At 44.2% G+C, this 26,643-nt stretch overlaps 2 gene segments (V, D, J or C); both read right to left on the reverse strand.

The window, feature by feature from the left end:
• The window catches only part of LOC145512638 (T cell receptor alpha chain MC.7.G5-like), a 331,485-nt gene that overhangs the window by 61,658 nt on the left and 243,184 nt on the right, over positions 1-26,643 (reverse strand).
• LOC145512631 (T cell receptor delta constant-like) overlaps positions 24,702-26,643 on the reverse strand; it is a 488,648-nt gene continuing 486,706 nt past the window's right edge. Inside the window, exon 8 of the C gene segment in view lies at positions 24,702-25,629.

Genomic DNA, 26,643 nt, shown 5'->3' on the forward strand with positions numbered 1-26,643 from the left:
TCAACTCCACTGGGGGACCGCCCCCTCCAAGTTTTCCAAGTTTAATCTTCCCCTTAGGACCAGTGCTCAGTGTCCCATTGTTCTGCCCTACCTAAGGCATCAGTTCTTAGCACCTTCCCAATACCTTCACCATCTGCAAAGCAAAACACATTGGACTAACTTTGTAAAATTATACTCTCCAGCATTCTGTCTGCCTGCTTCTCTGGGTCTCATGGTTTGCTTGTCATTTTGATAGCCTACGTTTCAACCATTTCTTCCAAATGACTGCAGTACTCAAAGTTCAAATTATCGTACAAGATAAAAGTGGAGACGCAGTTTTTCTGTCTGAATTCTCTTCACATGTCACATTAGCACATGATGGCAGTGGCAAAAACAGAATTGTGAATCGTATTTTCAGCTTTGAGTTAAATATTCAAGACTGGAGTTCCCCCGGAAAACTCAGATATTTGGCTGACACCCATCCCTACCAGTTGTGAGAAAGGACAGGTGGAAATTTTTCTAAGCCTGCTCCATCTAGTGTGACCTCAAGAGTCTCACATAAACGACCTAAAAATTAAAGAATAGCTGATTTCCTGACCAAGAATGAAGTACTTACTGGCTGTGATGGTGAGTCTAGTTCCTGTTCCAAAGTTTAATTTACTGGCTTGGAAGTTAGACACACACTGTTCTAAGTCATTACAAAAACCAAGGCTCCAAGCTATCCAAACCCTACTGTGCAGCCCCCATTTCTTCTGATCCTCCTTCTCCCAATACTTCACCATCAAAGCTGTCAGTGACCCCTTCATATCATTTCCTGCTGGACCAGCTGAGAGAAAGTGGAAAAAAGGCTATAATTAGGAGAGGCTTGACATGTGAGAACTTTTCTGATTTTTCTGCCAAATTTTCTTCAGAGAGAGGGCTGGACATCCTCTTTCTCTCTCCAGGTGCCATCAGCGAATCCCTCAGGTCTAAACATAGGATGAGTCTGGACAGCCTGCCATCTTTCTCATCCTTTCATACCATGCCATATTTCAGTTTTCTCTGAAGTCGCCTCTTTCCCCTCCTTTAGCCTTCTGGGCCATTTTCTTTCCGTTGAAACTTGCCCCTCAGTCTCTGCTCCTGTGGCCTGTGCCATGAGAGGCCACGCTTCTCTGGTCAGTGCAGGTGTGAGGGGCCAGCTGGTGGAGGTGGCCCGGCTGCAGATAACACCATTTGTCCCCCTCCTCCCAGGGGTTCCCAGGTGAGGATTTATGTTCCCAAGCATGAATCACTCTTGGGGGAGGAGGGGGAGGGACTCTGCTCTGTTCTAGATAAAATTCTGTCTAGTTTAGAGAATTAGGACAGGGAAGCCTGGCTTGCTGCAGTCCATGGGGTCCCAAAGAGTTGGACACGACTGAGCAATTGAACTGAACTGAGTTTAGAGAAACAGAGTAGCAGAATCTCGATGATTTCTTTCTGGAATTTAAAGGGTTTGCTCAACACAATGGGGATGGAAAATTTTCTTTGATTTACTTGGAATGACTGTCAAACTTGTCCCTCTCCCAAAATAGAATTTCCAGCCGTTGCTCTTCCACTGTGATAGGATGCTCAACAAAAACCAGGCAGAAGACAGAGCTGGTGCAGAAACCTGGAGGCCCACCTGCCCGACAGACAGACAGACAGACAGACAATCTCTTGTCCTGTGCAGGCTCAGGGGCCAGGGCATTAGTGGAAAGGAGCTTCAGGGCTTAGAGCAGCTGTGACCACGAGGAGTGGCTGGAGGGACTGAGTCCTTCTGAGCGGGGGTTAAAGGGAAGGTTAAACTGCTTTGTGGGCTGCTCACTGTCTAGTGAAAGTTGTGGGCCCATTTGTTTTATGTGTGGACATTTAAAAAATTCATTTTCTTTGAAGATTTAATTTCTCTCCTGATGATCACATGATTCTGAAGCTCATTCTCATTAGGTCTCTTTATTACATCTTTTAACCCTGGGAAGGATTTTATTTCTTTGTGAAATTTTTGGAACAATTCCTTTTCTTGGGATTAACCCAGAATGAGGCTCTGATCACTTGCTCCTTTCCAACCTGCCTCACTTCCCGAACACACTATTACAGTGTCCATTGTTCACCCACCTGCCTCACTTCCCGAACACACTATTACAGTGTCCATTGTTCACCCACCTGATCTTGTACCCCATGAGCAAGGAGAGGGTGGAGTGAGGAGAACACAGATTAGTGACTTGTTTTTCAAATTTCCATGTTCAAGTCCAAGCTCTCTACGATACCTTTTAGGCACTAAACCCATATCTGCCATTCTTTGACCTCCTTTTCTGATCACAGTTAATACATCTTGATTCCCTTACCTTTGTGTTTTCAACCACCACGCCAACAGCACAGCCATCTGAGCCCCATGCCTGTGGTAATTATCCCCGCCACCCTCCACAGGCAGAGTCACAGGCAAACTTACTTGGAATGACTGATAAGCTTGTCCCTTGCCCAAACATCAACTTGTAGGAGTTGTCACACAGCCATCGAACACTTTGCAATAACTGACAGGTGATTCTGTGATCTCAGACCCCAGTCTTTCTTGACGCCACTTCAAAAGGCATCTCAGGTAACTTCAGATCTGAGAGTATGGGGCCACAGTTAGGTCAGATTCTTTGGGGGATGGTAGGAAACTCGCTAGGAACATGTGCTTCTTCACCTTGGGGTCATTGCAACTTCTGACATGCTGATGGTTTTAAAAACATCAATGAGTTCCCTTGTCATCTTCTCCCTTCTCTGTTGCCACCCATTCACACCATGTCCCCATCTGCATCTCATTTCCATCTCCAAGCCCTTGTTTGGTGACACCAGGTCCTCAGGCACCATTGATCTGCCTTCTTCGAGACAGCATATATTCACAGGCTGCCGTGATTAAAGGACTGGAAATGCCAGCCTCTCAGAAGCTGAGATCTGGGCCCCTCGCTCTTGATCGCTGGTCAATATGTTGTCCTCATTTGTCTGGCTAATGAAGAGCTGACCTTTCTAAGTGGATGCTTTTTTGCTGAAATGACAACTGCCAAAGAGCTAACAACAAAAGCAGAGCTCTGAAGGCAGTGGTGCCCTTTCAGACCCCTTTGGCATATTTCAGTCAAAGGGTTCCCAGGCTCAAATGTCATCCTCTCAGTTTCAGCTCTCACAATACTAGACTTGGAGAAATTCAACAAAATTTGGGCAATATTGGTCCAACCTGCCCCCTGTTCAGTAGACCCAGGCTCTTCTTGGAGGCATCTTGCACATTCAAGACGGTCATAACAAGCCAAGATTCAGCTTCTAGAGCCACATCCGCCTGGTGTGAATTGATGCTGCCCCTCAGTAGAGCAGATAGAGACCATGATATCAGAAAAACCCAACCCTCCATCCCCACTCCCCTCTCCATCACACAGAGTAGGGACCATACTGTCTGCCTGATTGACTATGCCTGCACAAAGACACAGACCTGGATTCTCATCCCTTTAGCATCAGAAGACTTTGCCCTCAGTGGAAAGCCTGGGAAAACAGTGCCTGCAACACAGTCAGAGTAATGCCACCCTTCTCTGTGACACCCTCCTCCCCATCTCAGTCTTATCATGCTGCTGTTAAAGACATATTCCTACATTTTAATATTTTAACATTTCCCCCTTCCTATAGCTTATTCCTTCCATTTACATTTCTGAGCACCCATGAGACTCCAGCCTCTGTGATCTGTTTCCATTGGACTCCGTTAACATCCTTGCAAGAAAAGGACAAAAGTCCTAAAATGCAAGAATACCTGGGGGACACTGTGAGTTGGGTCTTTCTGGCTTCTTGGCTTCACAGTTAGTCAAGTTCTTTCTTTTTCTAACTCAGAGCTGCCGTGCTACTCCCTGCAGTGGAGAGTTTTACAATGACTGACAGAAGGAACTTTATGAATCTTAAAAAAACAGAGTTTCTCACTCTTCCCAGCGGGGAGCAGCAGCAAACACACCAAAGCCAAATCTTCCTATCTGCTCCAATTATCAGCAAGGATACAAGTCACCACGAGGAGAAAGGTATTAAGCCTTGTATCTGAAACTCTTTGGAATTAATTGTAATCCCTTGCCTGGTGGTTTCAGTGATAGGCACAGTGGATATGTGTGTTTTTCCACCCATTTTCCTCCCTCTCCTCTCTTTTTGTAGTTTTGCATCTAGAGAAGCCATAGGAGACATGCAGGGAACAGAGAGGGATTTGAAATAAAACCCTAGATTCTCACTCAGTTTTCATTTTTTCCCTCTCTGCTTTCATTTGAAACTCATTCTGAACTGAATGCCATGGACTTATTCAACCTCTGCTCTCAATTATCCCTCTCCACTGTAGATGATACCAGTGAAAATGGCCTCGTCTGCACCAAGAAGAATTTAAGGTTGATATAAGGAAGAACTTTCTGATGAGGAATGGTACTAACGGTTAGAATGGGTTTCTCAGGGGAGTCGATTGGAAAAAGTACCCTCACCCTCAAAGTTGGGCATCATTTCTAGAGAAGGCTCTGAAAGCAGCAGACTCTTTTCTATCTTTCCAAGGTCAAGGTCAGCTTTACTCCACAGCAGTAGGATAGACCCAGAGTCTCAAAGGCTTAGACCCAAAGACTCAAGGTCCAAAACGGAATCTATGAATGCTGAGATTAAAGAAGAGACAGGACCCTGGAGGCTACTGGGTAGGCAAGATCTGGTTTCTAGGCAACATACATTTCTCTCAAAACTAACACCAGGGCTGAAATCCCAGGATTTCCAGTATGTTTCTGTGTCCTGTTACACTTACTTGGATGGACAGTCAAAGTGGTTCCTTGTCCAAATATCAGCTTTCCATAGGTAGTACCACCAGTATTAACACTGCAATGAAAGCCTTTACAAGAACCCCGGGGGGACCCCCAAGGCTCACAGGCAACTTCCTTTTTAACTCCAGGGAGAAGAGACTCACCCAAAGGGGTCCAAATCTGTGAGGCTGAGTTTCTTCCCACCTAAGATCAGAGAACCATTTGCACGTCTGATCCTGGGACACTGACCTCCTGCATCCCTGCCACCCCCCAGTGAGGGTGGGTGGGCTGTGTTTTGTCTCTGTCCATTTCCTCTGGTTTCCAGCTTGAGGCTTACTGATTTCTCATGTTCAGCATTTCTCTTTCTAAAGGTCTCATTTCCATTTTACAGCATCATTTTCAGGACAATTTCTCTGATCAGTTTTCAAGACATGCCCTCCCCTCCCTTCGAGGTGTCACACATTTCTGATGACAATGAATTGATTACAAGGAGACAGGAGGAGAGTGTTCAGCTTTCTGGAGGCTGACTAGAATTTGATGAGGTTTAGGCTCCAGCCTCAGGAAACACCATCTCCTGAGCTTCCCTTCATGCCCCAGCATAAGGAATGAAAATGATGGGCACATTTGACTGAACTTCCAGTTGGTCTTGAACCTGAATTACTCATTACTGAGAGTAGTATCTCACAGAAAGTTTACATCTGAGCTTTGTTATGTGATTAACCATCCTGGGGGCTCTTTTGGATTTAGGAAAGAAAGATCTTTGTTTTCAGAAGCTTACAATCGCAGACAAACTGGGACAACTAGTCGCCCTACTGGCTCATTTGAGGTGTCCTGATCTCAGAGCAGCCCAGCAGCCATAATGGGAGAGTTAGTTGAGGCTTCTCAGGGTTGCTTGAAGTTTACTTGGAGTTACTTTGTGTTTACTTGGTGTTGCTGTAAATTGCATCCTTTGATCAAACACAGCTTCCATGGCTGACAGTCACAACCATAGGAAGCTCTGGGGTCTCCTTGGCTGTCTGGTGGATGCCACAGACCGTGTGAGAAGCCAAATTCAGGCAACCTCATTATTTGGCACATTGTGATCAAGCCCTGTCCCTAAAGAAGATGAAACACTAATATTTTAACTCCTTATCTGCATTCAACTTTTAAACTCTTCAACTGTTTTGACTGAATTTGTGCTACTCTCTCTAGTCATCTCTTCAAGCAACCACTTATTAACAAAGTGTCAACATGAAGCATGAAATAGGAGAGAGGAAAAAAAAGGCTATTATTTAGCAAAGAAGAAGTGACATCTGCTTTAAGGACAGCAGTCAGGGATTCAAATGACCCTCTCATCTCTTCCTGCTTCCTAGCATCACAGTTTACAGAGCTCCCCACACCATACTTCAGCTGCTGAAATTTCAGAACCTAAGCAAAATTATATGCCTACCCTCAGCGAAAGTTCTCCAACAGACGGTGCCAAAGTGTCGCTATAGCAATAATCTCTGTCCTCTGCTGATTGAAGGAAAATAGTGTTTAATCATAGGTCCCTTGGCCTCCAGCCTTGCCTTGGTAGCCCTTGTAGAAGATGAATCCATTGTATGGAAAATTTGGCCTACAATTACCGTCTGGAGCTCTGGAAAAATGCTCACCCTGCACAGGTATTTTCTTTGCATGGTGAGGCTGTCTGCTTCTACATTTTACTGTGTAGGGGTTACAGCTCTCATTTCCCTAAGTAGCCCACCAAGTACTGAGGGGAACTCTCAGCTTCTCTGTGCATTCTAGAACACCCACCATAGAGCTCTCGCTAGTGTTTCCAGCGAGACACCAAAGATGAAACCAGTCTGGTCCCCAGTTTTGGCTGCCCACCCTCTGAAAAGTGATGTCCTTGAGTCTCCCAGGTGGCTCATGTGAATCCCCTTGAAGCTTTAATTAGCTAGGATCTCAGAGACTACTGAATGCATGGGATTCCACATTATTCACTGTTTCTGTTGTTGCAGACGTGTGCTGGTTTTGCCCCTGCTGAGCAAGGCACTTCTGCATGTGACAGCTTCACCGCTGAGCTAACCACACTGACTATTTTTCAGGCAGGACCTAGCCCAGAACATTCCAAGCTGGCTGTTACTAGGGCCGCAATAACTCCTTTAGCACTGCATGCACTGCATCACTTAGGCATTTACACCCCTCCCCCCCACCCCCCCAGCCAGTCTTGCAAGAGCTTTGGCTGGGCTGTAATTTGTAGTATGGCTCTCCCAGTGCTGTATCCTCTCTTAATCATAGAAAGCAGAACTGAATAAATAAAACTCAGCAACCAGGGAGTTTAGCTTATGTCAAAAGGAGATTGGGAGTGCTTTCAACATATTTTTCCTATTTACCCAAATTTTATAACAAGTTAGGCTTCCTGGCATTAGTTTATAAGCACCACTCTCTGAAGCCACCAGAAACACAGATTCTCAAGGAATGCCAATAGCTACCGCAGTTGCTTAGTATTTTATATATATAGTATTTAAAACTTTTCCAAGTATTTAACACATATTATTACCCTTATGAACGTGTGGGTGCATATAGGAAGGAGAGAATGTAGTGCTGTATTCTCATGATTCAGAGGACAAATGAATTTTTGCCTCCCTCCTGGGTTGAGCTAAATCAAATTGTGACTTAATCAATAATTTTGGTAACAGAGGGAAAAGAGGGGTTAAATGCTGAGTTAATCTGACAGTTCCACTCACAGAGATCTCAGTTACTGGACTGGGGATGGAGAATAGTTCCTTTAAGAGAGAGAAAATGAAGGTAAAAGAAGAAAAGAAATCTCTCTGTAGAACTTCCAGCATTCATTAATGAAATCTCTGGGTCTCATTATTTCAGGAGATAAATTTAGGGGAGTTTTAGTATCTACATCAGGAAGATTTATATTTGGTCTACTGAATTTGCATAGTCACAATATGCCAATTTCCTCACTATCTTTTTGGCAAACATTTCCTGGCTTTAGCTGAATCCCTCAGGATCCTGTATTCAATTTTTCTCCCTGTACCAACAATCTCTTTGAAGATGGATGATAGGAATGTTTTTGGCCGAAGGTATTTCAGTCTTTGTACAACGGAGTTCTAATCTCTCTGATGGGGCCCATATCTTCCCAACACAAGCATCAGATTTGGAAACTAAACTGGAATGTTTTGCGGGGGGACAAGTAACTTAAATCAGAAGAAAGACATGTTTTGAATCCCTCCCACTCCCCACCGGGCCCTTCAAACTTACTTGGATTCACAATTAAGAGAGTGCCTTTTCCAAATATCTGTTTATAGTTGCCAGTTCTACTAGTCTCACAGTCAGGGGAGGCTTTGCAAAAACAGTTAGTCTATCGAGACTGTAGTCTCAATCCCACAACGTGGCTTACGTGTTATTTAACAACATGCCCCCAAATTGGTTGCTGCAGATAGGAGCTGGGCTTCCAGAGGGCAATGGAGGCTTGATAAATATATATGTTATTTATTAAAAATTTAAATTTTTTTTTTCATTTTTTGTCTGAGCTGCCACCTTAGTTTTCATAAACCAATCTTTTCTTCTTCTTCCCCCATTGTCTATCCCAGTTGGCACTCACACAGTGTCTATTTTATTATACTTCAGGGCTAACTGTTTCTCTGTTTTTTGGAAATTGTTCACATCAAACTCCCAGATTCTGGTTTACTGGAAACACATGGCAGAAGGGGAGGAATTTTACAGGGACGTATTCAAAGGTAGGAGTTTGAGGGCTTTTTGGTCTTTCCCGATCTGGTTCCCTATAATGGACCAGGCAAAACAAGCAGCGCCTGTCCAGGAGAGCCTGCAGGATGTGGTCTAGAGAGGACAAAACTGTCAGGGGCCCCATGTGGCTTCATCCTTTCATACTCACTGGGGTTGATGGTCAGCCTGGTTCCTTGCCCGAATATTAGCTTCTGGCCTGCACCTCTCAGAGTCACACCCCAGCAAAGAGTTTTACACAAACTGTATGCAAGGCCCCTCTCTCCCCACAAGACCCCTCTCTCTCCCATGAAGAGGAGCCTGCTGTGCTCTCAGTGCCCCAGCCGGCTGGGCCCCGAATCTCGCAAACCAGAGAGCTTTAGTACAGTGTCTCTTTGCTGTCCTTTTCCTCCTTGTCAATGTCCCCTTTAGCAGTTGCAGGCATGTACCAGATTTTTCTCCCTGTCAGTCAAATATTTAACATCTTTATTTCCACCTCACAGAATTTTAACTTAAAAAAAAAATCCTTCAGCCTTCACAGAGCTCTTCCTAAAATCAGCTGGATTAAAAGAATCTTTCAAGTCAGAATAAAGAAGGTCTCCTGAGTGACGGTTAAGCTGGCTTCCCCCTTGAAACTGGTGGTTTGAATCCTAGGGTCTGCTCTTCTGGGACCTGATTAATCAGCTAAGGCAGGAAAGGTTAGAAGTCAAGGCAGAAAAATCCAAGGGAAATCCTGGCCTGTGAGCCCTTCTTGTCTTCACACCCTTATTTGCACTTATTTTTGGACTTATTCTCTTCTCCTCTCCAACCCGGACATTGCCAGCTCTTGTCACCAACGGGGAGCCCTGCTCAGCATCAGTTCTAGAAGGCTCCCACCTACATACCCTGAACTCCGGAAACAGACATCATTTCTTTCTTCTGCTTGGGGAAATTTGATTGAAAAACAATTTCTGATTTTTCAAAGTAAAAAGGATTAGGAGAAAGTCTGTTTGCTTCTGTTCTCTTTCTCCTCCCCCCTCCTCTTCAGTAGTTTTAAACTATTCATAGATACAACCCCTTTAGGGTTAGAGAAAGGTGGTAAATTTCTAATCTCTTCATCTTTTTTTCTTGCTATCTATTTACTGCAGTCCTATATTTACAATCTAAATTTGCATTTCATTTCCATTTGCTGAAGCTTCTAATGCACTTTTTCTATTACTTCCAGAACACCATGTGTAATGATAAACTCTATTGAAATGAACCAATTTAGGAGTTTTTAGGGCCGGAGGCTGACATTTCTCTCTTCCCAAAACAGGTCTGGGGGTGAACATGTTATTATTACTCTTCTAGGCAAGCCCAAGATAGGGGCAGTGCAGCCATCTGAGCAACTCGGCTTATGGGGCTGATGTCTAAATAGCCATCTACTGAACGTTGCTCCTTGGGATTAATTTGAGTTTTCTTTTTAATCTAGTTCCCAAATGTCAGCTTCCCATCTTTTTAGCTCTTAGAATCTCTCTGACAGGCAAAGCTTAAGGTAAATCTCATAGATGTTTTCTGAATCTCAACCAATATTTCATCTCTGTACACATTACAAATAAAAGAACCAAAAGAAGGATGAATATAACACCTCTGGGAGAAAATTTATAACAGTTCTCTGGGAGTGATGAGAATTATAAATAAAAATGGAATAGCATGTGCTTTTTCTGATTATCATTTCCAGTGTCTGGAGGAGTCTAAATATCCAACCCAGTTTGGAAACATGGCAGCTGACTGGTCCATGTTTTGAGCTCTAGTTAGCAGTTGGACACACAGGTCAGCATGGAAATATTTTTTTTATTCTTATGCTGTTTTAGGCATAAGGGACTTCAGGAAGGTTGCCTGGAACTAACATAATGCTCACTAGGACCTCTTGATTCTAGCCTTTCTAATGTCGACACTAATTTGGCCATGAAAGTGGAAGTTTTACTTTGAGATATCCAATGGGTAGTTGGTATCTCTTATGAATTGTAAGCGAAAGTTAAACCCCAAACAATTGTCTGGAATGAGCTTCTATTGCAGTAAATAGAGATTCCCTCAAGGAGCAAAATTTCAGCTACAGTCAAGTTAATTAATTAGATTTGCTTTGACAGTGGTAAGTAGCACTCAGAAATCTCCCTCTGAGTATTGCAAGATGGAGAGAAGAGTTGTTATGTTGGGTTAGGGAATCCTTCCCTCACACTTCCCAATGTACTTGCCCCTTTTCACTGAAGGGCACAGAAATGAGTGGGTATTCAAAGGGGCTTCTCTGCTGAGCTCAGCCAAGACGAGAATGAAAAAGTTCCAGTTAGAAGCATTGTGATTAACAGCATCCTGGGGCATATTTTCAGAAGTTCGTGATCTTTCTGTTTTGAGTATTTGCTTTCAATCTTACCACTTCCCTAAATATCAGCTTGAGATTAATGTCAGCACCAGAAAATCCTACATGGTTTTACCCAACTGGTGTGGCTCCAAGAATTTGAGAATAATAGGGATTAGGCAATTTCTTTCCTAATTGCACCAACATGGAGGCCTTAGGAAGGCAGGTATCTCACCTGAGATATGAGAATGAGAGTGGTCATTCAGCCATTTATATCAACAGGCTGCATCTCACTGTTTTCTTTTGAGTCAGGTTGCATTGCACACCCTACGTTTCTTTAGTCTAATATATCCTTTCTTCCTAACTGCTTTCTGCCCTACACATTAAAACTTTAATTCAGATTTCATTTGTCAGACACACATCTCCAATAACAACCAAAACCAGCATAACTTGTCCAAGGGCTTAATGGTGTAGAAGAAACAGCTCTAAAGGGTCTCCATATGAGGCTGCCCTCATTAGCATCTTGCCAGAAAGACTGGTGACACCAGGTCCCCAAAGATGCTAATAGCTCGGTGAGTAACTCAGCGATCTTTCACAGAATTTCTAAGAGGGATGGCTTATGTTTAGAAACAAATCATCTTCTTTAAAACATACCTGGTCTAACACTCAGGATCGTTCCTTTTCCAAATGTCAGCTTATTATTGGATGACACAATGACACGAGACTCTACAAAAACTCAGTTGCTCAAACTCCCTTTACTACCTATTTAAATGTTTACTTATCATCCAAGAATTCTCTTGATAAAACCAGCTTTTTATGATAAGGGTCTGGTGGTAGAGTTTATGGACTATCTGGGCTCTTCTTTTTCCTTGCACTATTGTCACTTAGTTGGAAATGTGCCAACATCCCCCCCACAGCCTGCGTGCCCTGGTAAAACAGGAGTAGGAACTGCCTCCCACATTTTACAGAGGGAGAGAATAGAGGCTCTGCAAGTTAACTGATTTTCTCTTAGTCTCATGGAAAATTCCACCAGTTATAATATGAAATTAAACTTTCTAACAGTCTGACTCCTTAGTTTAAATGCTCCACTAGCAGTCTCAGTCTGGTCTATTAGATAAAATAGCATGTGAGGGTAAACAGCAGAGTTCCGTGTGAAGTAGGTATATATCATCGGTTGTTTCAATTGGAATCCATCAATGGGGCTGCCATGATTTGGACTTGGGTTATAAAACAGAATGGGAAGTTTAGGAATCAGGGTTCCAGAGAGAAATCTGGAAGCATTAGTTACTCAAACTTACGTGGGCTTACTGTCAGTTTCGTTCCCTTTCCAAAGAGGAGTCTTCCAGATCTGCCCTGAGTTACACCCCCACAGACTGCTTTACAAATACTGCCAAGACCCTTCCACCAGCTGATGGGGGCCAGGGCTCCTCCCTCTCTCCCAAAGGAAGGACAAAGGTGGAAACACAATGTCGTGAGATTATGAAACTCTATAGTCATTCCTGAAAAGGAGGAGGAGCTAAGGAAACACTTTAATCCATCTTTACCTAACATTAGATTGTTGCCATTAATGAATTAATTAACCTAGCTGGTTAGCAGTTGCAATGAATTTGAAATAGCTCAGGTTTGGGGTCAGAGAGACTTGGGTTTGGAATCAAGGGCAAGTTCCTTAACCTGCTGCACCCCACTTTCCCTGTCTGTAAAGTGGGGAGAAAAGTGGGGAGAATGATGCTGCATGGTGATGTTATAAGGACTAGGATCTGTATGTGGGTTGCACTGGCCCTGCTGCTCAATCCCTGGCTTGCTTAGCTGAGAGCACAACTCTCTAGGGATTGTTTTAGCAACTTTAGAGACCAAAGCATCAATGATTTCCCCCCAAACACAATCCACTCCCCCACTAGTAAACAATAAGCTCTGGAACCTGAGTTCCAAGAATTAAATTCTAAGTCCTCTTTCTCACTCAGTCAATTTGAACAAGTTATCCAACCTCTCTCTGAGCTTCCAAAAAAATACAAAATATAAAAATTAAAAAAGTTCTCTTCTATAAAATGACGATAATAATAGCACTTAACCCACATAGCCAGTATAAGGATTTGCTGTGATAATGGATAGAAAACATGCAGCCCATTGCCTAGCACATAGTAAGCAACTAACTAAAAATCATCATTATTTTCCTCCCCAGAAGCCAAACACACTGGCAGTGATCCTCTTTTCACAATGCCCTAAAAATCTCCAAGTCCTTGAGTACTTCTCTTCCTCTAATTGGTAAGCCAGCTATAAGGGTAACAGAAGAACTACCCAGCAGTTTGGTGAGGAGGGTAAACGATTTTGTGAGAATTTAGCAAAAGCTGTATTTAGCTGCATGGGCGCACCTTCATGACTGGACCATCTCGGAGGATATGGAGAGGGTATCATTTAGCCAGGCAGAACTTGCATGTGAGCAGAGATGGGCCAAGAAGTCACATACCCATGAATTGCTGTAAAAGGGTCTCATACTGTTTTCAAGAAGAGGATTCAGTGCTTTCTCCACTTACCAAGTTGCACTGTAAGCTGAGTCCCTTTCCCAAATATCATCTTAGAGCCACGGTTTGTTGAACACAATGCTCCGAGGCTTTGCAAAAACCAGAGGGGTCAACTCAGTGAACCCAACTTTGCTGAGCTTCCCAAGAATTAAAATTTTCCTTCAACCTCCAAGCTTTTCAGATAGGATAAGTGATGGTGTCTTTCTTGGTGGTAGCCCAGAGCTTCAGGGCTGAGAGATATGTCCAGAGATATGATTGCCACTTTAAGACACAGGAAGGCTCAGCAAGCCGATTCTGTATACACATTCTGTGGTCCAGAGTAATTGCATAGCTGATGCAATTTATCATAGAATATAAAATCCCACTGGGAGATAAACTGGCGCTGCAGAATTTATAGGTAGTGTTTGATGGTCACAGTTAATTGTCTAAAGACAAGACCAGCAGTTTCATTTGGGCTTTTTTGCATCCCTGCCTCCATTTGCAGATGGCTGAACCTTTCCCCTAAGGTCAAGTTTAGCTGTTTTGACTTTAGTCGACTTTCCCCCACAAAACAGGCATGTGATGATTTTATCTCTCTTTAGAACCTTGGGGTTCTCTTCTGAGCTCACTAAATCTTGGAAAAAGAATGTTTGGGGTGCAAATAAACTTGCTTAGTCAAGAACCATGATGTTTTCTTTGTCTTGGGTCTGGCCTGGTCAGAGCTGTGAGGTGTCTTGGCTTAGTCCCAGACCAGGCTCAGCTGTGTGACCTTGAACAAGTTCACAAACCTCTCTGAGTTTCACTGTCCTCATTTGCAAAATTAAAGAAGTGAGTTAGGTGGTCTTCCAGGACTTTCTGAGCTGTTAGTCTTTGATTTGATTCTCTGGGCCTAATCTATCCAAAAATACTGTGCAAATCTATTCCCCGCAACCTCCCAGAGTGTCTAGTCCTCCTCCCCATTTCCTAAACAAAATAAAACAAATAAGCAGAGAAAAGAAAACTAGGTCTCTACTTATCACATAGGGAAATAGAGTTTTTCAAGCATACCATCTGCCTTAACATTAGATCTTTTTAGAAGTTTGAAGTCAGAATTTTGGAACCAAATCCTCAGGGAAAATTGTTCTTTCTTTGGAGCTTCCAGATATTTCAAAAACCAAACCAAATAAACTGACAGCTTTGGTTTGAAGCTAGTACTTACTAAGTTTCACTCTCACTTGAGTCCCGGTTCCGAATGTAAATTGCCTTGCTTCCCACAGGAGCAGACACCTTTACATAAACTACAGGCTCTTCCTTATCCACAGGAAAGGTGGTTCGATATTTATAGTCTTTTCCCAATGGATAAAGGAGTTCATCATCTAGCTACCAGTGCCAGCTCTCTGCTAGGTGTTAGATGCTGAGGGGAGTTTTGCTAACACTACGTCTGAAATGGAGATACTCACCCAGGCTTACAGTTAACTGAGTCCCTTTCCCAAAGGTGAATTTCTCAGTGCTCTTTACACAGTGCCTGGGCCCTTTACCAAAAGCTCCTCAGTGCTGGGCTGTGGCTTCCTCTTCTCAGATGTGGCCTGTCTCTGGGGTGATTAGGGGGCCAGCTTGGTGAGCAAGGTCACTTAGGGTTGTCCTGCAGCCCAGGATTCAGGCCATGAGGACACAGGACCAATCATGTTAAGGGATCCAGAATTCTCTGGCTTCCTGGGCAGCTGAGACTCCCGTATCCTGAACGTCTTGTAGGCTATTTCTTATTGCCCATCTTGTTGTACAGATCTATAAAAATCGTAACTGTCTGGTGGTTCACCATTGGTTCTGACCTACAACAGGAAAGGAGACCCCTGTGGGCATCAAGTATATGAGGGATGTCAGGTCCCCTCTTTCATTATTGGAAAGATAAAAGGTACCACTTCTTCCTATGTTGACTGTGAGCCTAATTTCAGAAACCTATGATTCTTGAAAAGCTTTCCCCCCGTAGATTTAATAGATCAAGAAAACTTACAGCTGGGGAGAGAAACTGGCCCTACAAAATAATGAAATACGTGCTAAAAGCCAATTATAAAATACAATTTTTGATGATCTTGTGTTTTAGAGTATCCATGCTGTTGTGTACATAATTTTTCCCCCTGAAGATAAGCTATTTACCCAGGGCCACAGTTAACTGTGTCTAGATCTCAAAGGTAAATCCGTTATCATTGTTCATCCATTGACAAAACCCTTCCTCCCTTAGGGCAATGAACCCACCTCCTCCAAAACCGGCCCAGGTGATCCCTGGGGAAAACTGTGGGAACTTAATAAATATTTGTTAAACTGAATTGTATTAAACATTCATCTTTTGTTCCTCTTCCTTAAAGAACACTTGAATATCTCTCGGACAATTTTCAGATGAAAAAAAATTAATTCTGCCAGATAGTACATACTGAGTTTCAAGATTCCTCCAGTCTTGGTTCCAAAATGTCAGTTTCCTATTAACCCCATTCCCACAGGAGTGAACACCTTTACAAAAACTAGAAGCGTCAGCACGGTTGAAAGGGATGTGGCATCACCTTTGTTCTCCTTCCTCACTAGACAGAGATAGCTCTCTGTCCTCCCTAGGGGCCCCCTCTTTCCTGGGAAAGGTCTGCCCTCTTCCCTCTGTTAGGACAGAGATAGTAGGTGGCTGAGTAGATTTCAGGGATGAAGATGATAAATAAGATATCGAAATGTTATCACACGATGCAGGGACTTCTTTTTTTTTCTTGCCAAATTAACACTTTTTTTCCCCTTCCCTCCCTGCAAAGCCTGTTTTCAACACTTTCTTTCTCCCAGATGCAGTAATAACTGGATTCCAAGTTGGCATAAGGGCACAAACCTCCAGGTTCTGATGAGTCACACACATTCTGAATCAAGAAATGATGCTACCCCCCAGTGAAGAAGCGTGCTTTGCTTTCCTCCCTTGCTGGGCATGGTAGAGTTTAAGCACACACTCAGGGGAATATAAACCGATAATTCTTTTGGTTCAGCTCTCAGCTTCATACATTAGCCTCCTAAAGTGAAAGACCTGGAAGGGAATTGAGCAGCTGCTGGGGCCAAGCAGAAGATGAAGAAGCCCAAGCCCTGAGGGATAAAGTTGCTTAAGGGCACATCAGTAGATAGAGACAGAGGTAGGGCTAGAAATCAGAACACCTAAGTCCCATTCCTGCCTTCTTCCTTCCTGTGACGCAAGAGAACAGGGACCTACCCTTGGTAGTCCCCATCCCTGGGGCTCTCCTGGCTAGCTTGGGTATGATTATCTCTGTTAAGCAGTGGATAAGTGACACAAGGGAGATGTTTGGCTTTGGCACAGGGTTTAAAATTTTAAAGAGAGATATAGAGCATCTTAATTCATTTTTTAAATTCTATTTCTTAGGCTGCAGGCAACAGCAATTGATAGCAGGGGAAATGGCCTGTGAGGTCTCAGGGAAGCCAAGGGAAAGACAGAGATTTAGAAATTTGTCCTTTACCAAAAGGATAATCCAACAGAGAGTTGCCTCTGATTAGTCTTTCTCTGCGGGACTCATTACCAGGACTGACATCTAAGCAAGGATGGTGGCAAACACAAAGCCATGTGGTGTTACCTCCTGTTCCTGCTCCCGTGGCAGGTATTGCTAATAGACACATCACTCTGCTCCTCTGGGTCTAGATGTAGCCTCAGTCCTTTTTAAAAAAAATTGCAGTGTAGTTGATTTAAAATATTATGTTAGTTTCAGGTGTATAACAAAGTGGTTCAGTTATATATATATATTTATTAATATATAAATATATATTAAGTGTATTTCTGATTTTTCATTATAGGTTATTCCAAGATATTGTATATATTCCCCTCTGCTATACAATAAATCCTTGTTGCCTATCTATTTTACATGTAGTTCACAATCCTTCTTAAAACTGTGCTCCGGATAACTATTACCAATTGCTAGCCCTTGGTAATTGAGATATCACCTGCTTGCCCTCCATGCCTGGGGGATAACTGGAGAGAAGATCCTACAAATGGCTTGAGAGATGTGCTTGGGTCAGGTCAGGCCAGGTCCCACACAGCCCCATCACAAAAGATATCACTGACCTGGTTGGACCAAGACTGTTCCTTCCATAGGCTGCTCCAGAGGTGATGACAGTAATACCATGGAGTATCACTTCTTCCTCACAGCTTTCCTTCAGACACAGGCCTTGGGCAGCAAACCATGGTAGCGTTCTTCGTGCCTGCTCTGGCCCAAAGAACCTTCAGCTAGATCTTCCCCCAAACAGAGGTCCTGGGGTAGAGGACGTCTGCTAGACCTCAGTCCCTCCCTGGCATGCTTCCTCTTATCCATTCCCCCAGGTCTGTCCTGGGGGTCCTGGAATGGAACATGCCACAGGAAGAAAGTGATGCAGAAACTCTTCCGCTAGACCACTCACTCCCATCATCACACAGTCAGATGTTTCTAAGCTTTTCCTTTTAATCACATTTCTGTTCGTTCATTAAAAAAGCGATGTGTTTGCTCATTTCCATCCAAAGACATTTCCCTGTGTCCTTCGCTGTTGCACTAGGCTTTTGTTTGGTAGGGAAATGTCCCATGTACCCTGTGGGGTGCTGTCTCTTGTCCTTGAAGACAGTGCTCTGAGTGACTGGGAAGGATGGGCCTTTTGGCCCAACAGAGAAGCAGCTGCCAGTGTCAGGGTTGAAAGGGGATTGGGGAACAGAAGCAGCAACTTTGACTAAGTTCTGAACAACGAATATTTTCCTCACCTGACCTCTTTTCTGCCAACCTCCAGTATGACCTACTCATGGAGATGGGCTAATTAGAACAGCAGAGGGAGCTATAAGGTCAAAAACAAAGCTGCCCGCCTCAAAGGAAACGGGGAGAAAAATCCCCCCTTTTTTTGAGCTAGTGTAGTGATCAAATCCAAGAATGGGACAAGAGTGGCTTGTTTATCAAATCCCTGGGGTCCCGTCAGGTCCGAAGGCCTCTGTTGACTGGTGTTTTGGGTTAAAGAAAGGCAGTCCAGTGCGCTCACTGCCTGGACTCAGATGCAGACACCCACAGGTTTAAGGGAGATGGATGGGGCAGGAAAGTTCAAGGGCAATGTGTCCGTAGTAGGTCTTTAAATCTTGAGTCTCTCTTAGCTCTAAACTTTGGGGGTCACTCTTTTGTGTACATTGTGGTCTCTTATAAACAAGCCTGAAACCTGAAACCTTCGGAAGACAAAGGACAGTGAGCTAGCAGATTCATTTCATGCTCCCAGTGCTCTTAGGGGTTTGGGATAAGCATTGCTGGCTCAGGTCTTAGGGGAGCCCAGAGCTCTATGACATACTTACAGCAGTGACAGAAATGAAAGATGAGAGTCCCTTTTTTATTTGCCATCGATTGGTACAACATGTTTTTTAAATTTTTTTTGGCCTGATTTCACAACTTTATTTTTCAGATTTACTCAGCATCTTATCTTTGAATGCCTTTGATGAGACTCAAGCTCTCAGCAATTTATTCATCAGTCTATTTCACAAAAACGACAATAGCAACAGCAATGACTAGCATTCTTAGATCACTTGCTGGGTGCATTGCTTGTGTTATTTCATTTAATTTTCCAGTAGTCCCATGAAAAAGCTATTATTATTTTCATCTCCATTTTATAGATGGAGAAACTGAGGCTTGAGGAGGAGTTAGGCTGTGTTTCAGGTCTCACAGCAAGTTGATGCTGGAGCTGATAGGAACCCAAGTAGTGTGGATCCAGAGCCCCACCCCTTAACCATGATACTGCACTGCTGTTCTGAGAAGTGCCCTGGTTGAAGCGACGCCTCTCAAGGAGTGATGGAAGGACACTATGGCCGGGAGGGGGTTGTTTTATGATTGTGCCGCCCTGAGAAGGTCTCAAAGTGAAGGCGTAGGGAGAGGGCAGGTGCCTTTGAGTGAGGGTCTCTGAAGCCCTCTCCTCTGTTCTTGCGTGTGGGCAGATGTAACTGAGGTTGAGCTTTCAGAAGAGGAGCAGCAGTTTAATTTGTAAACTATATTCAGGAAGGGAATACTCAGTTCTCACAAATATCATGCTTGGTACCACCTTTAGAACAGGGACAGACTCCCAAAGACTGAGTGGGGGCTGCCAGAGCCCGTGACTATCTCAGAGCCAGAAGCTGGAAGTTGCCTTCCCTCTGGGAGGGGCTGGTGCCTTTGAGAGGGGGACCCCTGCCTGCAGGGGGCAGTGCAGGCCTGGCGGCCGCTGATCAAACAAAGCAACCCGGTTGCTGAACCTCCGTCTTCCACGTCTGGAGGCCTGGGGATGCTCATACTGGGGTTTCAGACTTTCTGGGGTATGCTTTTGGTGGTCTTCATGACTAGGACTGCCAGATAAAATGCAAAATGTCCTGTGAAATTTGAATTTCAGAAAAACAGTGAATATCTTTTTAGAATAAATACGTCCCAAATATGGCGTGTCGCAATTATTACTAGTGAAAGTTGCTCAGTCGTGTCCAACTCTTTGCAACCCCATGGACTATACAGTCCATGGAATTCTCCAGGCCAGAATACTGGAGTGGGTAGCCTTTTCCTTCTGCAGGAGATCTTCCTAACTCAGGGATCAAACCCAGGTCTCCCGCATTGCAGGTGGATTCTTTACCAGCTGAGCCACCAGGGAAGCCCAAGAATCCTGGAATGGGTAGCCTATCCCTTCTCCAGTGGATTTTCCCGACCCAGGAATCAAACTGGGATCTCCTGCATTGCAGGTGGATTCTTTACTAGCTGAGCTACCATGGAAGCCCCAATTATTACTAAAAAATTTTTGTTGTTGTTCATTTGAAATGCAAACTTAACTGAGTGTCCTGTATTTTTATTTGTTAAGTCTGGCACCTTTACTATGTACAATAGCCAAGATATGGAGGTAACCTAAATGTTCATCAACAGATGAATGGGTAATGAAAATGTGTTATATATACACAATGGAATACTACTCAGCTAGAAAAAAAGAATGAAATATTGCCATTTTCAGCAACATACATGGATCTATGGATTATCATACTGGGTGAAGTAAGTTAGAAAGAGAAAGACAAATACTATGTAAAGTACTACATATAAAATAGATAAACAACAAGGTCTTACTGTATAGCACAGGGAACTATATTCAATACCTTGTAATAATCCATAATGGAAAAGAATATGAAAAAGAATATATGTATACATATAAATAACAATCACTATATTGTACACCAGAAACTAATACGACACTGTAAATCAACTATACTTCAGTAAAAATAATCTGGCAAACTTATCCATGCCAATGGTGAGTTTTTAAGTGGAGAAAGTTATATTCTGTTGTTCACAAATATTTGTTGATTGCCAGATACCTGGCAGACACAGTCCTAGGGGCTAGGACTCACCGTGTATGTGTATGTACACAGGGTGAGAAAGTGAAAGTGAAAGTCACTCAGTCATGCCTGACTCTTTGTGACCCCATCTATACAGTCCATGGAATTTTCCAGGCCAGAGTACTAGAGTGGGTAGCCTTTCCCTTCTTTAGGGGATCTTCCCAACCCAGGGATCAAAGCCTGGTCTCCCGCATTGCAGGCAGATTCGTCACCAGCTGAGCCACCAAGAAAGCCCAAGAATCCTGGAGTGGGTAACCTATCCTTTCTCCAGCAGATCTTCCTGACCCAGGAATCAAACTGGGGTCTCCTGCTTTGCAGTCGGATTTTTACCAACTGAGCAATCAGGGAAGCCCATACAGGGTGAGAAGGGAAAGACAAATAATAAGCGTGTATAAGCCCAGTGATATCAAATATAGTGATTGATGAGATGTGAAAATAAGGCAGAGATGAAATGGAGGGGGACTCTGGTTACCCAAATTCCCTCTAATTTATTTGCCAGGGAGAGACTCTCAGAGCTGAGACTGGTAAAAAACTGGAAGCAAAGTTTCAGGCAGCTAGAAAAGGAGGCAGGGAGAGGAGCAGAAGGAAGGCCACAGCAGCTGAAGGGCAGTGATGAGTGTAGGAGAGGGCACACGAGGAGGCTGGCAGACAGCAGCAGTCCTACCCTGTGCAGTGGGTCACAGGCCAGGATAGGAGGCACTACTGACATCATTAGGTTTACATTTTATGAAGACCTGGAGAGGGATTGTCTAGAGGCAAGAGGACCAGTTGGGTAGTTACTGCCACGGGCCTGACAAGAGAGGGTGGTATTGGCAGGAGCAGGTGGGGGTGGAGAGAAGTGGAGGAACTTGGAGACAAACTTCTTGATGGAGCTGACAGGCCTTCCTGATGAATTGAAGGTGAGGGACAGGGAAACAGAGGGACTCCAGAGCACTTCTAGAAACACTCCTAGGTTTGGGGGAGCAAGTGTGTCATCTGTTCTTTTCGGGCAGTGCCTCCCAGCAGTTGTCATGTCTTGGCTTATACAGAAGATAATATTTGTACTTGAATGTGGCCAGGAAGGGCTGACCCAGGAGGCTCCAGCTACCCCAGGTCCCAGTGTCCATTGTGAGCACCATCTCAGCAGCCTTGTAACCTACTCACGGCAGCTCACCCACTGGGAAGCGCTGCTTCAGGGGAGAATTTTCCAGCTGGGGCCAAGTGTGTGCTGCAGGAGAGATGGAAATCAGACTGTGGGAAGTGAAAGAATGATCTCAGAATCGCAGCCCTCCTGGTGCATCAGAAATCGATCCTTCTGCTTTTCTGTATATTCATTCTATTCATTTTTGAGAGTTTGATACTGAAACTCCAACTAAAAATCTTAGTTTAGCTACTTAAGAAAATAATTGTAATGTAGAGTGGAACTATATGTTACTTTGTTCTGTATTTTCCAAGTCTCTCGTAACTTTATCATACTTTGAAAAAATAATAAAACTGGGGGAAAAAAGAAATAGAGGAGTTCAATATTTTGTAATAATCGTGAACAGAGTGTAACATTAAAAACTTGTATAAAAATAAATAAACAACAACAACAGCAAAAGAAATAAGAGTTCTAGCATTCAGGGCTAGAGCAGATTTTATTTATTAAAAAATATTTATTTCTTTGGCTGCATTGGGTCTTAGTTGCAGCATGCGGAATCTTCTGTCTTCATTGCAGCATGCAGGTTCTTTAGTTGTGGCATGTGGGGTCTAGTTCCCTGAACCAGAGATCAAACCCAAGCCCCTCCTCTATTGGGAGCATGGAGTCATAGCCACTGGACCACCAGGGAAGTCCCTAGAGCAGATTTTAGAAATGACCTTACCCAACCCTCTTCCTTTTCTCATTACACAAAGATGTAATACTAGGTTAAGGTCCCCATTCATTTATTCCATGTACCGAGTGTCACAGTTATGGTCAGCTGTGTTCGTGCTGTGTGACAGTGCTACTCAAAGTGTGATCCTGGACCGGTACCCAGTCTGTCACCAGAGGATGTGGAAATGAAGGATAAGCCAGTTCTAGGGCTTCCCTGATGGCTCAGTGGGTAAAGAATCTGCCTGCAATGTAGGTGAGATAGGAGACGTGGATTCAAACCCTGGGTCAGGAAGATCCCTTGGAGGAAGGCATAGCGATCCACTCCAGTATTCTTTCCTGGAGAATCCCACAGACAGAGGAGCCTGGGGAACTACAGTCCATAGGGTCGCAGAAAGTTGGACATGACTGAAGCAACTGAGCTTGCAGCATGCAGGGCACTTTGATATCGGAGTATGTGATCATTGGGCTTATAATTTCTATTTTTTTTCCTTTTAAAAAAACTGATTCATTTTCATTGTGTTTTACAAAAGGATTAGTTCAAGAGGACTTGAGGACTACAAAAACAACAACAATGACGTTTCCTGGGTTGAAAGCATGTGGCTCAGAGAGTTACAGCTAATTCAGGCACGTGACCATCAGGGCTGTTCCACTCCCCTCACGTCCCTCCCATCTCCTCTTCAGAAGCCCCAGAGACGGTCTCAGAGGTTTAAGGAGCCCAGTTTTATTCTATATCCTCCTCCCTGATATAAAAAGAAGATGTTTCTCTCTGTGGGCTTCAGCCTTTTGTTTTTCTGTAAGTGCACTCACTGTTATGTCCCACTTGTTCTATCATCCGTTTCCTTGTTTCTGATTTTCCAAGCCTTGGGCTCTTTCCCACTCACACTAGATTTTCCAGTTATTTCCTGCCTTTAGTTTTCCTCTCTGTGTCCTTCCCCTGCCTCTGCCCATTGAGTTCCCCTGGGTGGGCCTGTGCTGGACCCAGGACCTGCAGAACGTAGCACTTCATGGTTTCCTATTTTTTCTCTTCACAGACAAGGGCGTGCTGTGTAACCAAGTGACCCAGAGTCCCCCGGAGCAGAGAGTGGCGAGTGGCAGTGGGGTGACACTGTACTGCACTTTCCAAACCACATATTCAGATCCAGACTTATACTGGTACCGAATAAGACCAGATGGCGTCTTCCAGTTTGTCCTGTACAGGGACAACACTAGATCCAATGATGCAGATTTTGCTCGGGGTAGATTTGCCGTGCAGCGTAGTGTGAGCCACAAAACCTTCCACTTGGTGATCTCCTCCGTGAGGCCTGAAGACACTGCCACTTACTACTGTGCTTTAGAGCTCCCACGGTGATGCAGGCGCCCAGGAAGTCTGCACACAAACCCTCTGGGCACAGCCTGGCAGAGCTGGAGGGTCCTTTTGGTGGAAGAAATTCATAGTCCTATAAAATGCTAGGTTGCCTTTTGCTGATGATCAAAGTGGGCCAGTGGGTGGCTCATTCATATGCTAAGTACAGGACTGTTTGAACTTGGAGTTGGCACCCCTGATAACTTGGTTCTGCTCCCAGAAATATCCCTGCTTCACTGAATGACTTCGGACAAGGTACACAACTTTTTGGGGGGCATTCTTTTTTCCATCTGAAAAATGAGTCTATGATCTTTTAGTTTTTAGCAACTTCAGAGAAACATTCTAAGAATGGCCCAAGGTAACAGATGCACATGTTTTGGAAATAGGCATTCTTGATGTCCATGAGGTGAAGATGTGTGGAATCTTCTAGGGGTTTTTCCCAGGATAGATCTGGCTTATCCATCTAGATTGTCCTAAACTCACTGACTCAGAATGCAGCTGCCTCCTTTCTTTGGTTTGGAGTGTGAGGACCTGACGTGGCAGTCTGCAGATGGCAAAGGCGGGGGAGTTGTGGGTGAGCCTTGCTCTCTCACTTGTACCCTCATGAGTCCCCAGCTGAAACCCCACATAGGTGCTGAGGCACCCACTGTGCTGGGTTTCTAGGCCTCTGCTACCTGTGTTCCTGCACAGGAATAGAGCTGGCCTTGCCGAGGTGAGCGAGCAGAGGTCAGTGGCCACATGCAGGGAGGGGTGCTGCTGTTGTAGCTGCAGCAGCAGCAACAGCAGGAAACCCAGGGCTGGGCTAGGGGCCCAGGAAGCTGTGGTGTGACCTATTAGCTCAGTTTGGTTTTTGTCTGACTACCAGTGAATTCACAGCCCCCGCCCCCACTTCCCCCCTGTGGTGGTCTGCAATGAATAAAGCCAGAAGCAAGGTACATACAATGCACTTTAATAAATGCAACGGAGACAAAGAAGAAGGGCAGAAAACCATCAACACCAAAGATCCAATGCCCTCAAATTCCCCTTGCACAGATGGGCAGGCAAGGGGTCAGGAAGACTCTGGTTTTACAGGGAAATACTGGGGACTCATTCCTATCCCTTCCTCCAAAAATATTTGCACAGTGAGTTGCTTGAAAGCAAGACCCATGTCTTACTTATTTTTGCACTCTCAGCGCAGTGCCTGGAACTTGCAATAATTCACATTTGTTAAGTCAGTTAATCGAAGAAAGCACATTTCCTCTGCATTTTACTCTGATCTCTGCTAATAGCTCTGAGAGTATTTAGATGAGACTTTAGAAACCCCATTGCCTACACAGAGAGTATTAGGGAGTCAAGTGTAGTTTTGTTTGTCAAGTACTAGGGGAAGCAGAAAGTGCCTTTGTGGACGAGAAAGCTAGTTTGGGCAAATCTAGTGCTGGCTTGAGCAGAGGCTTTTACATTTAGGTAGAAGGACACCTGCTCTCCTTTCCCCAGGATCTATTTTTCCTCTTGGAGGATGGAGCTGGGAACTGGATTGGTCCCACTTTCTAGTTCTGGAGGCAAAGAAAGTCAAAGGAACAAAACACCACTTTCAAAGTATGTCAGTCATAGGAAAAAAAATCAGTCCTAAATAACTTCATCTCTTATCCCTTTATAAAGCAGCATATAAAACACTTGGGGCCATAAACCCCCACTCCCCAGGACTTCTGTCTTTTATCAGGCTGAAGGATAAGCTGGGTTTCTTGCTTTTAAAGGAAAACCCGTTTGGGGAGCAGCCATTTAAGCAAGGCTGGGACGGGTCAACTTGAATCACCAAAATGTTGAAAGCCTCTGTAGACTTTTGGTTTCTTTCAGGGAATGCAGCCTTCTCATGCCAGTCAGCCTGCAAATGAAGGAAAACTGTCAGAGCTATAGAATCATAGGCCTTCAGTGCTGGAAGGAATCGTAGCAGTCATGGGGATGGTCAGTACTTGCTGTGGTTGTACCATTGCAGACATCACTAACCTATCTTGGCACATTTCCCTTATACACATGGTGATAGTTCAGCTAGTCACTATCAGTTTATCAGTGTTGGCACTGATCATAAAACCCATCTGCTCTCCTTTAGTTATTCCTCACTCCTTTGTGTTACAGATGTGATAACCCAGGTCCAACAGGGTGAAGCAAACTGGCTCAGGTAATGTAGTGAGTTAGTGACAAAGTTGGAACTAAAATCTAGTGCTTCTGATTCCTATGAGGTCAGAAGGTCCTTTTCATGTAGCCATTTGGCCCGTGTCCTTGGGATGGCTGGTAAAACACTCACCTGTTGGGGAATGACTGAGGATGCTTGCAGGCTAGGTTGGGGAAGTCCAACACACTAAGTCTAGGATTGTCTTTAGATCAGGAGCTGGGACTGAGGGGTGTTTGGGGGCACTGGAGAAGGAGCTTTATAGGCAAACCTAAGTTCCGGTTCAAATTTCATATCTAAGATACTTTGGCCACCTAATGCGAAGAGCTAATTCATTGGAAAAGACCCTGATGCTGGGAAAGATTGAGGGCAAGAGAAGAAGGTGGCGGCAGAGGATGAGATGGTTAGATAACATCATTGACTCAATAGACATGAGTTTGAGCAAACTCCGGGACATAGTGAAGGACAGGGAAGCCTGGTGTGCTGCAGTCCATGGAGTTGCAAAGGGTTGGACATACCTTAGTGACTGAACAACAATAACAAGATAACCAGAAGAGGGAATGCAAGTAACAGGCAAATAATTCACATCTCATCCTCAATTTGCATGCATCCTGAGTGGTTACTAGTGAGCTGTTCACTAAGAATAGGAGTGTAGGTTCATCCCAAAGATAGGCTGGTCAACACATCGAGTCCTATGACTAAGGATAAAAAACTGGCATCACCTTTGTC

Source organism: Giraffa tippelskirchi, chromosome 7 (genome assembly GCF_054371585.1).
Source record: "Giraffa tippelskirchi isolate mGirTip1 chromosome 7, T2T-mGirTip1v1.2.pri, whole genome shotgun sequence".
Classification (NCBI taxonomy): domain Eukaryota; kingdom Metazoa; phylum Chordata; class Mammalia; order Artiodactyla; family Giraffidae; genus Giraffa; species Giraffa tippelskirchi.